This window comes from Haemaphysalis longicornis, unplaced genomic scaffold (genome assembly GCF_048455015.1).
Source record: "Haemaphysalis longicornis isolate Haplotype H1 unplaced genomic scaffold, Haemaphysalis longicornis Haplotype H1 scaffold_5, whole genome shotgun sequence".
Taxonomy (NCBI): Eukaryota; Metazoa; Arthropoda; class Arachnida; order Ixodida; family Ixodidae; genus Haemaphysalis; species Haemaphysalis longicornis.
The window spans coordinates 19,400,968-19,416,095 of record NW_027526385.1 but is presented as its reverse complement, the minus strand read 5'-3'; the positions used below and the strand labels follow the sequence as shown (position 1 = coordinate 19,416,095).

The 15,128-nt window shown below is 45.4% G+C and overlaps 1 long non-coding RNA gene across 1 annotated transcript; it reads right to left on the bottom strand.

Moving 5' to 3' along the window:
- Positions 1 to 9,666: 9,666 nt before the first annotated feature.
- On the bottom strand, positions 9,667 to 14,398 carry LOC144139094 (uncharacterized). Its single transcript, XR_013316042.1, has 3 exons — positions 14,112 to 14,398; positions 12,739 to 12,850; positions 9,667 to 9,899 (listed from the first exon to the last, which is right to left on the bottom strand). It is a non-coding gene; the product is annotated as an uncharacterized LOC144139094 (long non-coding RNA).
- Between the last annotated feature and the right edge of the window lie 730 nt (positions 14,399 to 15,128).

Sequence of the window (15,128 nt, the reverse complement as noted above, 5' to 3'; positions counted from 1 at the left end):
GATAATATGCTTGGGTTTCATGTATTTTTCATATCTACGAACAAAAACTCCGAATGATTTATGTCCCCTAGAAACGCGAGGCATTCTATAATGCAGGACACTGGAAAGCAAATCCTGTATGCGATTACTACATGGTCATCACAACAGTGTCCCCCATTCAAACCATTGATTTGGATCTCAAGCTTATGCGTCTCATTGCTTGGATAGCTTCTTGAGTGGGTTAGTCAGTAGTGGGCAGCATAGGCAAGATCCATAAAGTCGAAATGAAAGAGTGTGCAAGTGCGCATCTTTTTTAAGGATGTCTGCACACAGGCTTCTAAAGAAATAAAAGGGTTCCTTTTTCATAAATTCCGTGGCATCTTGTGCTGAAACGCTTTGCTGGTGATCCACTTTCACAACGTGAAATGGGTTAAGCAGGGAACGTGGTGCTTTTTTACAGTCTGTGCATAATATAAAAGAGTGGCAGGTTGAAGCAGTACGTTTTAGTGATGTTGTTTTTCCTTTTTATAGGACCTCGGTCTCACTGCAGATGAAGCAAGGGAGCTGGAGGCAAACACAAGACAGCAGTCCAAGAGTCAGGCATGGAATGCTGCTCGAAAGCACCATCTGACGTCATCAACCTTCGGTGCCATTTTGCAGAGACAACACTGGATGGAAAAAGGTTTAAGGAATCTTTTGGATCCCAAGTACCTCTCGCGTGTTTGGCCTGTGCAGCATGGCATAAGAACGAGTCGTGTGCAGCGGACCGTTACCTAGCTGTAATGCACAGTATGTCACACCATGTTTCCTTGAGGCACTGTGGACTTGTGAACCCAAGCTGCCCATGGTTTGGAGCGAGCCCTGATAGACTAGTCTTTGACCCCGAGGAGGGTGTTGTAAAAGAAGTAGATATTCCTCTCTCATGGCCCATAATCATCATCAGGAGTTCACAGGAATAAAGGAATCATCAGGAGGGGTCTTGGCGGCTCGTCCCTTTGTCTACATATTTTTGGTGCCGTTAAACCCGGGACAAGGGACCTCGAGAGGTGAGCCACACTTAGCGGATTTTGCTTCTGTTCGGCCGCCCTCTCACCTCTCTTGAGCCAGAATGAGGCCGCAGATGGCAGACGCGATTCGAGGAACATCGGAGCAGCCTAAGAAGAAGATGGAACAAGCCGAGCTTTAGGAGATATCTGCACGATGCAAGGCATGATGATCCTATGCGGGGCCGATACTGACGCAGAGACGATGCCGACTAGTGCCCTCTGAGCCCGGTCGCCAGCCCTTACGGAATTTGCGACGCGCGACCGGACTATGGAGCGCATCGTCCGTCAAGGTATCACGTCCATCATCGGCAAGATTGAAGACCTCCTTCCAATCGAAAGACCATCAATAAGTGAGTTGAAGGAACTTCTTCTTAGTTTGGTTGAACATCGCGACAAACTGAAAGTGATTAACCGAGAAGTTCAAGACACCGTGGACATCGAGGAATTAGAGGCTGAGGTTGAGGAGGCGCTAAAGTTCGAAGAATTAGTTTGTATGGCATAGAGAAGGGCTGACTTTAAGATGTTCGACGCACAGAGAGCCCGACAAAACCTAATTGCTTCCTACAGAGGTCGAACCTACAAATTACTGAAGGACGTCCGACAAAATACGGAAGAATACTTTAGAAAGAGCGATACTTCGGACATGAATCAGAGTACTGGAGCAGTGAATTGCAAGGCCCAAGTTACGACAAAAAATTCCCCCGCATTTCCCCGAGGGGGAGAATGTGAAAGTGCGAATGCACGGTTGTCGGCCCGCTTGCGGCGCTTGCGCTCGGCCCCCGCAGCCCACCGCCTCGCCGCCTTCTCTTCCATCTCTTCCATCGGGTTTGTAGTATCACGTGTACACCACGCAGTTATCAAGCCGCTATAACGCCGCTGAGTCGCCAACGCACGCCGCTGACGACGTAGTTTGAATGCGTTAAAGATATAAGGCGCGCCACTAACACTGATATCCCCGTCGCGTCCGTGGCTTGGTCGGCAGAGCGTCGCGCTGCGGCCGCAAAGTCCTCGGATCGAAACCTGGCGCCGGATGCTGTTTCTTTTTTAAATATAGAGGAGCACTGCGGACGCCGCCGCCGCCGCCGCCGCCGGCGGTGGATGGTTTGGGGTCGCTTATAAAGTGCATTCGCCCTTAAAACAAACGTGAATTGGCAAGGTGCTGCAACACTGATAACCGCCCATTTCGTGGCTAATGGAGGAGAGACTAAATCCAATGAGGTTACCGCTGGCAATAAGGTATCAGATCAAGGGGCACTGATTTCTTCCACGGTTGGACAAGCGCAAGCGAATGACACAAGCAACGACTGGACCATAGACAACCTGCTGTCACATTCAACACCCAACGAGCATTATAGTCTTCCAGCACCTCAAGTGACCACAAAAGAAATGTGCAAGAGTAGAGACCACAAGGTGATTTCGAACAATTCGCCGGTCGAAGACGGAAAGAAATGTTTATGGCGCGACCTTCATTGTCCTCCAGATTTAACATGTATGGTTCCGAAGAAAAAGGTGCGGAAGTCTAGCAAAGCAAAAACTGCCAAGAGGAAACGTGCGAAGATGGAGGAGCAGGAAGCTGCTTTAAATCGCAACTCAACCCCACTGCGAAAGTATGGGCGCCTCAAGCTAAAGGTTGCGAATGGGAAGAATACCCGTGGGCACCGGCAGTTTTTAGAGAAAACGCGTAGAGTGCGCCGCATGTCAGGGCACAGGGCTGAATTAGCCCCCGGGACTTCAACTCGCATAATCTCCTGGACAGGGAAGCCTTCTTCGAATATTTCCCACATGTACCCGGGTGCCACTACGAAAAATCGTATGAGGCGGAAACAGCAAGCTGCCAAGAAGGACAAAAGTTCAGCTAGTCTCCTCACAAGACTGCCTCTAGTGGCCGCAGGTGCTCGGATCGTGGGTCCACCAACGCCAAGACATCGGTACCACCGGTGTAGATGGAAGGCGCGAGGTGTCGGACTCTTTTGGCTTATAAGGACTTAAAAGGAATTCTCCATGAACTAAACAAGTTTCGGCTGCAGACTCCGCTGATTCATTGTCGCGCGGGGGGAGGATGTTGTAAAAGAAGTAGATCTGCGTCTCTCGTGGCCCATAATCATCATCAGGAGTTCACAGGAATAAAGGAATCATCAGGAGGGGTCTCGGCGGCTCGTCCCTTTGTCTACAGAGGGCACATACGGTGTGGTTGAAATTAGGTGCCCCTATAAGTTGAAGGACAGTGACCTCAGCACTGCAGCTGAGGAAACATTTTCTTTAACACTGGAAGATGGCATTCCTCACCTCAAGAGAGATAACGTGTACTACTTCCAGGTTCTGGGACAGATGGTTCTCACTGGGTGCCACTGGGCAGACTTTGTTGTTTGCACAGAGAAGTTGGTGGCAGTGGAGCGAATTCGCTTGGGCCAAGAGGAATGGGCCAGGGTTAAGGAAAGACTGGACACATTTTTTTGCTGTGGCTCTTCAATACTTCACAAGTAGGGACATTAAGCTGTACGCCATGCACAGGGTGTGAGCTGCAACATGCGTAGCAAAAGTTTTGCTTTGGCAGCTCACCATGTTTTCCTACTGTATTATCATTGTTTCGGTTCTCTTCTACATTGCAGAGTGCTAAGTTGTACTTTATAATATATTCCTTGAAGTGTGTTATTTGAACAGCATATTCAAGTAAAAAATGCTGTAGAAAAACATGGGTGTAATGTAAATACCTGTTGCGCTAGTTACTTCCAGCTTGTGCAATTAGTTTTTTATTAACTAACCAGAGAACGGAGCTTCCGGTGTAGATGCACCGCGTGCCAGCTGCATGCACCCATACAACTTTGAGTGTTGCTCTGCTAAGGCAACAAAATATTCTTTTCAACTAGCAGGTTTGTTCATTTGCTTCAATAACGTTAGGGCATCATACTTTATGTGTTTAAGCACAATCTGATCTGGAGATGACAGGAAAGGAAGCTTGCTGCTCATATATGTTCACCCTTCAACGTAATTTCAGCGGTACTCAGATTGTGCAACTTGCAACTGCTTCACAGCTGAGGGATTGTCTAGAGCAGCTTCACACCAAGGCACATGCATATTTAAGAAAGCAAACGTTAGGATTTTGCCTGTCTTACCCGACACGCAACAAGGCTGCTGCTGAGGAAGTTTATGCAACAGATCTTTTCTTTATTGCATGAGGTCTTTTGTTGTACCCCCAATTACACATTTTTTGCCTTTGTAAACCTTTGCCTTGTTTTTTTATCTCGCCAGGAAGGGCTTACCTTGAATTGAAATATTCAGTTTGCTTTGTGTACAAGAAATTTTGTGTTCTTCCATAGTATCTCGTAGGTTGGTGCTTTTGTAAGTTGTTTAACCGCGATTTTACAGCACGATAATGCCTACTGAAACAACTATGCTCTTTACTTTGAGATTCTGGCATATGTAAAGCTACTCAGACATTAGTGTACGTGTGAAAATTTGAAGAGATTTGTTGAAGTGTGTGCGTTGCAGATGTAACTGGTGATTTTATTTGCTTGTGGCAACACGATTTAGATTCGCAAGTCTGCGTGCTTTTGTCCTCAGCTATGCAGTATGACAGCTGGGTGCCGATTTCGCCAATGTAATCTTGCCATTTTTGTTTGAATGTATTGAATGCACACATTTTTCTTGAATGCCTGTTCACGTGCCTTTAGAGAAGTGTTTTTATTGAGATGTCTTAAGACAAGTACAGATAACTAGCGAGGTGTATCTCGATACTCACTGGAGATAAATGGCGTGCAGATACCCTAAGTTCGTAATCACCAATTTCTAGGTATTACAATTGACCGTTCGTTGTCCTGGGCTCCCCATATCAGGCGGCTGAAGGAGCGACCCCTTTCGTTCGTTCACGTTTTGCGGATGATCACAGGAAGCACCTGGGCTGTTCAGTGTCAGCACTCTTGCGACTCTACAAAGCGGTTTTCGTAGGCCTCTTGCGATGTAGCCTTCCAGCTGTACGTGCTGTGTCCAGGACGAACTTGAAGGTTCTGGAAGGCTGGCAAGCTTGAGCACTGCGAACATGTCTGCGCCCTCCAAAATGGACCTTCACGATAGGAACCTTATGTGAGGCAAAGTGCTTTTCTGCGACCACTCTCCGTTCACAAGTATAGCTCCGTACTGGCCTTAGACATGTTCCTCGATGCTTTGCTCATCCACTGGCTGCCGCTTCTGCAACTCGCGGGGTGCACGTCCTGCCGTCTAATTACCTCCGACCCAAGCTGCCTGCCACTCCACCGTGGTTGTACGCGGCATGGGTTGTGTGCACCACTGTACCTGGTATAGGCAAAAAGTCGTCTATGCCCATATCTGCCTTGACATATTATGTCCCGGAGCATATCCAATCCCGTTATCCAGATAACATCCAAGTGTACACGGATGGATCCGTGACTTCGGCCTCTTCGGGAATCGACGTATGGATTCCGTCAGCGGGATGGTCCATTAAAGAAACGCACAGCCACAGAACATCCTCCACTGCCACTGAGCTAGCAGCTGTCAGAGCAGCTCTTCTTTACATAAGCGGAAGTCCTGCTCGGCGGTGGGTAATCCTTTCCGATTACCAGCCAACCTTGCAACTACTAAATAAACCGCCTGATTGTCGCAATCAACTTGTCTGCGATATGAATGAAATATTTTTAAGTGTCGTGCGCGAAGGACGTGAAAGTTTCCTTCAGTGGATACCAGGTCATTCTGGTATAACGGGCAACAAGATCTCCGATGCGGTCGCCAGAGAAGCCCACGACCTCAACTTCACCGTTGGAACCTCGTTTTCCAACGAGGACAGCAAAGCAGCTGCAACGGACCTATGATGGCAACTCCAGCTGCCGGCTTGGCAGGATCCTCTGAGAAGTTATGCGCCTCTTCATGCTATAGACCCGCAGTGCGATTTCCGGCATCCACGGGGTGTGCCAAAGCGCACTGAAGGCGTGCTACACCGGCTGCGACTTAACGTTGCATACACCCGAAGCTTCTTGTTTACGTTGGGCTGGGTGGAGTGGTCATTGTGTACAGTGCGCTCTACTACCGACAACATCAGGCACATTTTAAGCCACTGCCCGCGATCGACCAGTACGCGGGCAGCAGCATCGAAGGCACTTGTGCGACTCCGATGCGGAGGTCCTCTAGAACTCTCACACTTCCTTGGACCCTGGCGAAATCGTGATGAGGCAGTGCTGGGTACAAAAACTCTTTACTTTTCTTGCGGAAACAAGGGTAGAAGAGGTCCTGTGAACACTCTGAACAGATACATCTTATATATGTGCACATCTTTCCTCCCCCTTCTTTCTCTTTTCTTTTTCACTCTCTATTTTCCCCTGTGATCTCACTGTATTCACCCTCATCTGGAGTGGCAAGCACTGCCGCTTCTGGGGCTGATCTCTTGAGCTCTCATTAAAGGTTTTCTCTATCGCTCTCAATATATCCCTGATCAAAAAGAAACCAGGCCTTTTGCATGGGTGGTGAGGTCCCTGAGTCCTACCAATGAAAATAGATTATTATTTGTTTCCGAGCTCCTTTTCATTTTCCTGTCGATGGCTAACAGTCGCACTCCCAGCTTTACGGGAGCTTGAGCTTCGAGTGAAACACAGTCGCATACAGATTCATTTGTTTTATTCTGCACTATGAAAAGGCGGTTAATTACGGCCTTTCGTAGTGTGTCCCATATATGACAGATTCTCGTGTGTCATGATTATGTCCTCTTCATTAGCGGTGATTATTTTCGGAAAGGCCATGTACAAGGCGCCGAGTGTTCTTTGTCGCTGATTGAGGGTGTTTCTGATACGTTATTATAGTTTCAGGTTACCTGCTCCTTTCATCTTGCAGCGTTCTGTATTTTTTCACCAGAAGGGACCTCCCTGAACATATCCCCGCCATGCTTGCTTGAGTAACAAGGTCGTGTCTGAGTTGTTCGCTAGGTACACTTACTGAAGTGATCAACCTAGTTTGTACATTACAACTTAAAGAGGGCAGGATCGAAGACGGGCTCAAAATGCGCTTTGCAGTGGTCGGGGTGATGTTCGGTACTTAATGTGTACCTGCCAGTGTCAAAGCATTCGGCGTGGTCCCGTACCGTGCCCATCGTCTATGGTAAGATTGAATTTCTAGTGGACACTCAAGACACTGAGTCAGAAATTTATGTCTCGGGACTCTATAGATGTGCACGTGAATTCCGTCCAATGTAACGGAACGTTCTTTTTATTTCTTACATAAAAAATGGTTGCATAGTTTTCAGCACATTTACGTGAATGTTTTGTGGCTGCAGCGTCGTAGCCACCTAGAAGGTGTTTTTTGCACAGGACCTCGCGCACCCGTTCGTTCTCCAACTTCGCCGGATCGGGGAGAGTTCGACGGTTGCTGTCAGCAGCGCGGAAAAGCGTGCCTTTCTGGGCGGCCGCATCCGCCTGACGCGAGACGGATACATTCGACGAGTCCCGAGCACGCTGGCGTACCCTCCCCGTGGCGGCCCGTCATATTCCCGCCACAGTTCACAACGTCGCTCCTTGAACGCGCGCAGTTCCGGCTAAATACAGAGCACACATGGCCGTCTATGGTAATGTTGGAGCGAAAATGTGCCTCGATAGCCCTACTACACGCTCCGTCGTTCGTTGAACCAACGAGCGATCTGAAGCGAAAATGTAATATTTCCCTTTAAGGCTCACCAACACGTCCCCAACTTGTTGCTTGTTCTGAGATTAGCAGAAATACAAATAGGGACGCAGCGTACAGAGTATCTTGATCAAGAAATGATCCCAGCAAGGCAACTGGCTTCATTATCTCTCAGGATGATTTTTTTGCAAAATAACCCCTAACCTTCTCTTTTTTTTGTGTAAAATAGCCCGCAAATTTTATTTTACTTTTGGATGCCACAAATGAACGAAGACCGCAAATTTTTTATTTTTGCCGCCACAATGTCCCTTTCGCCTATCCAATTTTAAATCGAAGCTTTACTGCTTCCGTCCAGTGATTTCGGAGAGGATGCGCAAGGTAACCTTTTCACCGCAGACGAACCCCCGGCGACACACCACTAGAAGCACATCGAGTGATTCGCCGGGCGCACTGTCGGCGCTGCGCACAAGGCCACGTTTTCCGTCGTTCTGCGCAGCACGAGAGCGGCGGTCGCCGTCGCCGCTGCGCCGGCAGCCGACCACCCCCGCAGCCTCTCATGGATGCGGCGCTGAGTCGTTTCGGGCAACGTGACTCGTCTCGTTTCCGCTGAACAGGAAGGATGCATTCGTTATAAATGAACGCCGCGTTCACCCGGCCTCCTTCTGTGAGCGTTGCACGGAACCGGACGGCTTTGAGACGTGGTCGGCAATAAATGTAAACCAAAGGTTACCCAAGCGAAACCAGGACTCAACCAGGCTAGGCCAAGCTTTTTCTTTGCATATCCAAGGTTAGCGGGGCTAAGCCGCGGCCATTTTTTTATTTTCAACTCATTTATTGTAGAGCTGCAGTGTTCTTATGTGCAAGCGCTTTGTAAATTGATTGTCAAGATAAGCATTTAAAGGGATCCTGCGACACTTTCGATAAGCACTTTCACTCTTTCCGTCGCGTCTGGCACCCCTGCTAAAGCTCTAGTTAACGCCAGCACGGAGCGGCACTGCGTGATTTGCTGGTGGCACCGGATACGCCTTCGATTTCCGCTGCGTTTTTGTGACTTTTTTCTTAAAAATTGCTATCGAAAGATATTCATTACTGCAACTGAAGAAAAACCGGTGAACAGCCGCTATATGGCCTTAGTGACGTAATGCAAGCTGTCGAACAACGTAAAGACCGAGAAAGAGAGAGAAATCTTTTGAGCGAGTTAACAAGTTATCTGGTGGGAATAGAGCCGTAATTTTTGGGTGAGCTAGGTACCTTGCGAACCCGTAATCTAAGTAGTGGTTGTGTAGGGTGACTACGTTCTGCAAGCATTTAGGATTTCAAAAAAAGTTGAAAAAGGTGTGGCCAGGTTCCTTTAAACCACATAAAAAACGAACCACACTGTCATTCCACAGATGATATTCGTGGCAGAAATGTCTTTGCTAAGAAATTAGCATATTTCAACAATAAAACGTGGCAAGTATGCTGACCTTGACCTTTGCCCAAAATACGTGTATAATTTGGAAACGGTGAATGTTAATAATGTTTGCAGCATGTGAAAGACAATAATTGGAGGAAAAACAGTTACACAATATTCCTACACTGAAAATGCGACGTTCAAAGCAAAGTAGAAATACACGTTGATTGATGACGCGAAAGAGATTCGTGAAGCACAGAAAAATACCTAGTACTTTTCCTATATTATAATTATAAATTTATGCAGTTCTTTGAGGCAATGCTAACATTTTGGATTTGGTTTTCACCGTAATGAACGCCCGGAATAATTGATCACTTACTGGGGAAATGGTGATCCGGGTTTTACTTCTAGAGCGCAGAAATCCCGCTTTTTTTCTGCAATCACGTGCAGGAAGGGTTATTCAGAAGCAGGAATGTTTCAACACCGAATTACATAATCCCAGAAGCGCAATTCTGGAACCGGCGATTTCATTTTTTCACTAATGTCTACACCACGCTAAGAGATCACTGGTGAGGCCTCAGTTTTGCTGCTCAGCTTCTTTTGAACAAAATGACAGATGTAATGCACCAGGAGAACAGGTTTTATTCACTATGCCAACCTTGTGCAATCAAAAAGCTTTTAGAATGCAGATGAAGTGCAAACAAAGGTGGAATTATTCCACCATGTTGTTTTGAATACCGAAGTTTTTGTGGGGTCGCTTGTAATCGTCAGCATTTTTGCACCGGATTCTGGGACAGCAGCGGGGGTAGGGGCCTTTGTGTCTGACAATTCTGCAACCCCGACCTGCTTCGACAGTCCAACACCTGCGGATAAAAATGAGTTATGTTGAAGCGTTCACCACAAATTCCCTCGCTAAGAACATTTGAAATGTATTGAAAGCGAGCGCTGATAGTAGCAAGATCTGTATTCCATTTTTGGCTTAAAAACAAGCATTTTAAATGCAGTAGTTCGCATGGAGATGTAGTAATATTATTTTTTTGCCATTCTATTAATAAATAGAAGTACAACGAGCTTTGGGACAGCCTAAAGGACTCGATGATGGCACATGAATAAACAGTATAAAGTAAAGGCAGAAGAGGAAGCATAAAATGCAGAATGTGGACACTTGATACAGCGGAGATATTAAGAATTTTTTTAAAAATGCACTTCATCATAAAGGTCAATGTGAGCTGAGCATTCGCTTAACACGGAAAACATGTAAAGCGACAAAAATTATTTACGGTGACAACATGCGATGACAATTGGAAAATAAACGGTAGGCTACCAGTGGGTTTATAGACTTAATGTGATTTCAAAACGGTGGATCTTTGCGCAGGCGGATGATGTCAGGGCCCTATTATGCGGGAGACGTCCTTCATCCAGAATGCATGTGTGCTGACTGCCTGTTCTGGCTTTCTGGTCAGCGGCTCTACCCACAACTCATATGAAGGGACTGGGATGAGAGTGGCAATTTTCTGGCGCTGCTTGAAGAAATGTTACACGGTTTCAGGAGGGGGACACGGTTTTTAAACAGCGTCTTATTGAGTGGAATGCATAGTATGCAACAGAGTGTTATGGGGATATGAAGTACAAATAGGGGAATAGCGCAAACTCAGACAAAACACAAGAAGAAGAAGGTGACAAACACGACCGCTGTGTTTTGTCTGAGTTTGCGCTGTTCCCCTATTTGTAATCATGCACCAACTCGCCCAAGCCTTAACCCTTGCAAGATATGAAGTAGTTTCTGGGCAGGTGAAGCTGACTGAATCGTCTGGGGAGAGGTGTGAATCTGGCGGTGAGAAGCTACGGCGTTCAATTCAGTTGTGAGCGTGTATTTGTTTATTTCTGTTGCCATGCGGCGTTGAAAAAATGTGGCGTTGGTTGGTCCCTGTCCCTTTGAGAAACAGCTGGTGTAAATGTTTGCAACAAGCGGTATGAGCCGCTTTGATCCCATAGGAGACTCGTGGCATACAGACCAAGTGATACCTATGTCGCGTAGGTCTCTATACTTTGGTCGAACATAAAAAGGATAGCTCTACATATTCTGTTCTTGCGATGGCTGCGACAGGCTGCTTTTGGTCAAATATTGTTCGCCGTAGGCCGTGGTGGCTGATATAGCTATATTAGTGCCGAAGCATTCTAAGCTTACCTCTGGGGGTTTGACTGGAATATATTTCAAACCTTTAGGAATTTTTTAGAAAAATCACAGACCAAACTGACACAATGTCAAAATGTTAGATGGTCGTCGTGCAGTAATTCATCTATTGAAATTTTTTCAAGCAGAAAAAATGCATGTACTGGAATAAACATTTGGTGCCAAATGGTTTACATACACTAGGAAATGTTCAAAGCCAAGAAGGTGGCCGTGCGGCCAACCATAAGTTTATTTAGACGGAATGAAGCAGTAAAGTTGTCTTTTGTGAACAGCTCAGGATTCGAAAAAAATGACAAAACAATAACAAGACAAATGAATCATTTTGAATTGCAGTTCTTTATGGGACAGGGCCGCGTTGCTCTACTCCAAAGGTAGGCAACCTGCGGCCTTCGAGGCTGTATGCGGGGCCACAGGCAAGGCGTCAGAGCCCCCACCTTGTAACTTCCTATCTGAAGGCCGGCGCGGCAGTTTTGAATCGAAATGGGGTTAGGCAGGAAAAAAGAAAGGTCCCTTCAAGTTAGTATTGCCTCCTTTTCAGACTCGGCCAGATAACGTCTTCAGTTCGTTTATTGCACAGGTCGATAAAAGGGCAATAAACATGAAACATCGAATTTCCAACGCAAAAAATAAGAAAGGTTTCTGCGGCCCGGCCTCGCCCTCTCGGCTTCATGCAACTCAACCCACTCCCTGAAAACGTTTCGGACCCCTGGTCTACTCCATGAAAAATTTTCCGTGGGTTAAACGGAAGTGCAGTGGGTGTGCTGGTTTTAAGTTAAACTGCAGGTCGTGTGTGTAAAGTGTCTCACACGGCAACAATTTTCTGAAACCAGGTCGATTATAAAAAAGGAGTGCAGAAATTACGGGTGTCTATCAACGTAGAATCAATAATATGTCCAACCAGCTTACTGCAATGCGCGCGACAGAAACTCGGAGCAAATCACCGAGGTTTTCTTATTTCATTGACAAATGGGAACGTTTTACCAATTCCCAGTCGCTGGGCAGCTGTCCCGACTCTATAGATTGCTTGAATAGAAACTAGAGATTTTTTCTGTGTGCACAAATAATATTGGCAATGTTTTGTAACATTTTGGCCCAAAGGCATACAGAGTGGCTTCGGGGTGGTTAACTCAAGAACCTCCTAGTCTCATGCGAATGCGAACCCTGTGTCTTAGTTGAGCAGGTCACATAAATATTGTCCTACACAAAGCTCACAAACAAATGCCTTTCTATAAGCTTCCAGGGGTATTCTAGGGGAAAGGCATTTGTGTGTGAGATAGGTGTACCTTTCAGGCTCAGGTAATAAAAAAGAAGACAACGCTAGCTCCAAGATTAATTTCTGATTTCCGAATAGGTCTCCAATGCCGTGCTCTTTCTTACCTCCAGAATAATTTGTAAATTCATTAATGCACTTCCAATGTGTTGCATTTTTTTCTTCGTTCATTAAAACCAAACGTATTAGAGAACCTTTTTGGGCAAGCTGTTGACTAAAAATTACGACGTGTACTCACCCAGTAATTTCCAGTGTATGGCCATCAGCATCGCAGCTCCACATTTCGCAAGGGTAAGTTAGATGCAGCTCGGAGGCGTCTGGTATCCTTGTGTGGTTGTACACGCACATTCCTTCAGTGACAAAAATATACATAAATATTTTTCAACCTCCGTATGCAATATGATAAGGACGTGCTCCTTGTGTGCACATTCGAACGCAAGTGTTAGAGGAGGGACTAGTTCTACAGTAAAGGATGCCGCTGTATTATAACTTGTCATTTTCATTGGAGGAAAAAGATTCGAATTCCTAATGAGTGTTCTATAGTAGGTTTTTATTTGTGTTGAATTACAGCCCCTCCATAATATATCAACATAGGGTTAAGAAGGGAGCCCACGCTCTATTGTAAGCACCGTAGGCCCGTTCCCTTTCCAGCGTCCTAGGCGCACCAGCTGAACACTGAAAGGACGTTTCTTAAGCTCCAGGTCTTTTTTTCAGGCTCTGTTCAATTTTAAATGTTGTTTCTGTACTGCCTGTTGAGATATTGTTCGTTTAATGCGAACATTTTTCGAAATTATGGCACTAGCAGGCTTAACAAAAATTACAAATTGAATTTGACAAAGTCGCTGTGGCTAGCATATTTTTTTAGATGTAGAATATTTTTTCTGCAAAAAAATTCAAGAGACATTTTTAATTGTGCAGGTAAGGCTAATAATCAACCACTTGCTGAAGAGCAAATGGAGGGGGGAGGGTCAACGTAAAGTAGGTTTAAATTGCAAAAGGTCAGCATATTGTTACGAAGGAAATGTTACTACGAAATATATTACGACGGATAGTGTATCCTGCTCCTCGGAATGATTTCAACAAAGGCCAATTGTTAAAAGGCAGCAACAAGCGCATAAGGCAATCAAAAGCTACAAAGTAATTCATGCTAAAATGTTTGCAAAAAAGAAGCTGAAAATAAACTGGTTATAAATAAACGAGATATGCGTTTTCGTTTATCATTACGAAGATAAACTATATGCATTTTTACGTGGTACAATTCACTTTCGTATAACATGTGGCCAATTGTGCTTATAATTGCAGGACTGCAAATGAGGCTTGCTAATAATGGCTTGTACCGTCCACTTGATTGCAGTAACTGGGAATGAGTAGACATGAGGGCAGCAAGACAGTGATGGCAGAATATATTCATCGACAAGTGTGCTATCATGGCTTGTGTCGGCAGGCTTTAAAACTCATGTACAGCGCTAAAAAGTAAAAAAAAAGAAGACTTCTGAAACTTTTCACAGCCCGAAATTTCTGCTTTCATATATCACTCTTCTGCATGTTTTCATATATTATCATTCAAGATGTACAAATTCAGTGAGTTTTAGAAGAAAACATGGAGCATACCACGTTTCACACGCACTCTTGCCACTGCAGTGTATCCTTCAGAGCTGCCCAAGAAGAAAAGCAAAATGATTGGTGAAATCACCAGCAAGTAGACGAAACTTAATGGCATGGCCCCGTCTTGTAAATCCAACTGCAAGGTGCAACCTAAAGGTCTTGAGAGCCTTCTCGATTCCTCCGCGAATGGTCAGAAAGATGCCGCAGTGCAAGCTATGAAGCACGTTTTCCAAAAGCTCGCCTCTTGGCCAGCACTCCTGTTAACTCTCAAGATGCAGGTGGCAAAATGAGGCAATGAAAAAAACTGACATGTGTATCTTCATTGTTCACTTTGTCTATTCGCTGGAAACACACCGAAGTACATGTTTCCTCTTTTCATCAACAAAAAATAAATGAAATCCACGACAACCTCTGTATGACATTGCTATCACCCGATGAAATATTTGTTCCGAGAACGCATAAACAAAGTAACCTTGACGATAAGCCCCCACGCCTCAACAAGATTTGGTGTTGCTGAACTTCGCTTGCCAGCTAAGGTTCACCTTGTTTACGCTTGCAGCAGGGACGGCAGTGAGCCACTTTACAAACACGAATGGTTTTTGTATAGGAATAAAAACAAGTGTCTGAGGATAAAAAATTAAGCCAAAAATTTCCCGTTTTCACTGCAGTTTGTTGCTTCCACAACCATGTTTTCCTGACTGCTATTAGGAGATGAGCTCGCATGTAAAGTCATTATTTTTTTGTTTCGTGTTTGTTCATTGTCTTTATATACACACAAAATCATTTGTGTAGGCGATGTCGAACGTGATCTGAAGGACCTGCTGCATACAAAAAATTCTGGAGCCATTCACAACAGCCACCCTCAAGAAAAAGTAAACCTAAGGGACGTGAAAGGCTAAAGAGTACATTATAGAATTGTTTTTCCTCAATGTATAGAACATGCACTTTGAGTGTTGACAGACAAAATAAAGGGCTGTAAAGTAAAATAAAAGCCCAACCCGTACCACATACGTATCACAAGTG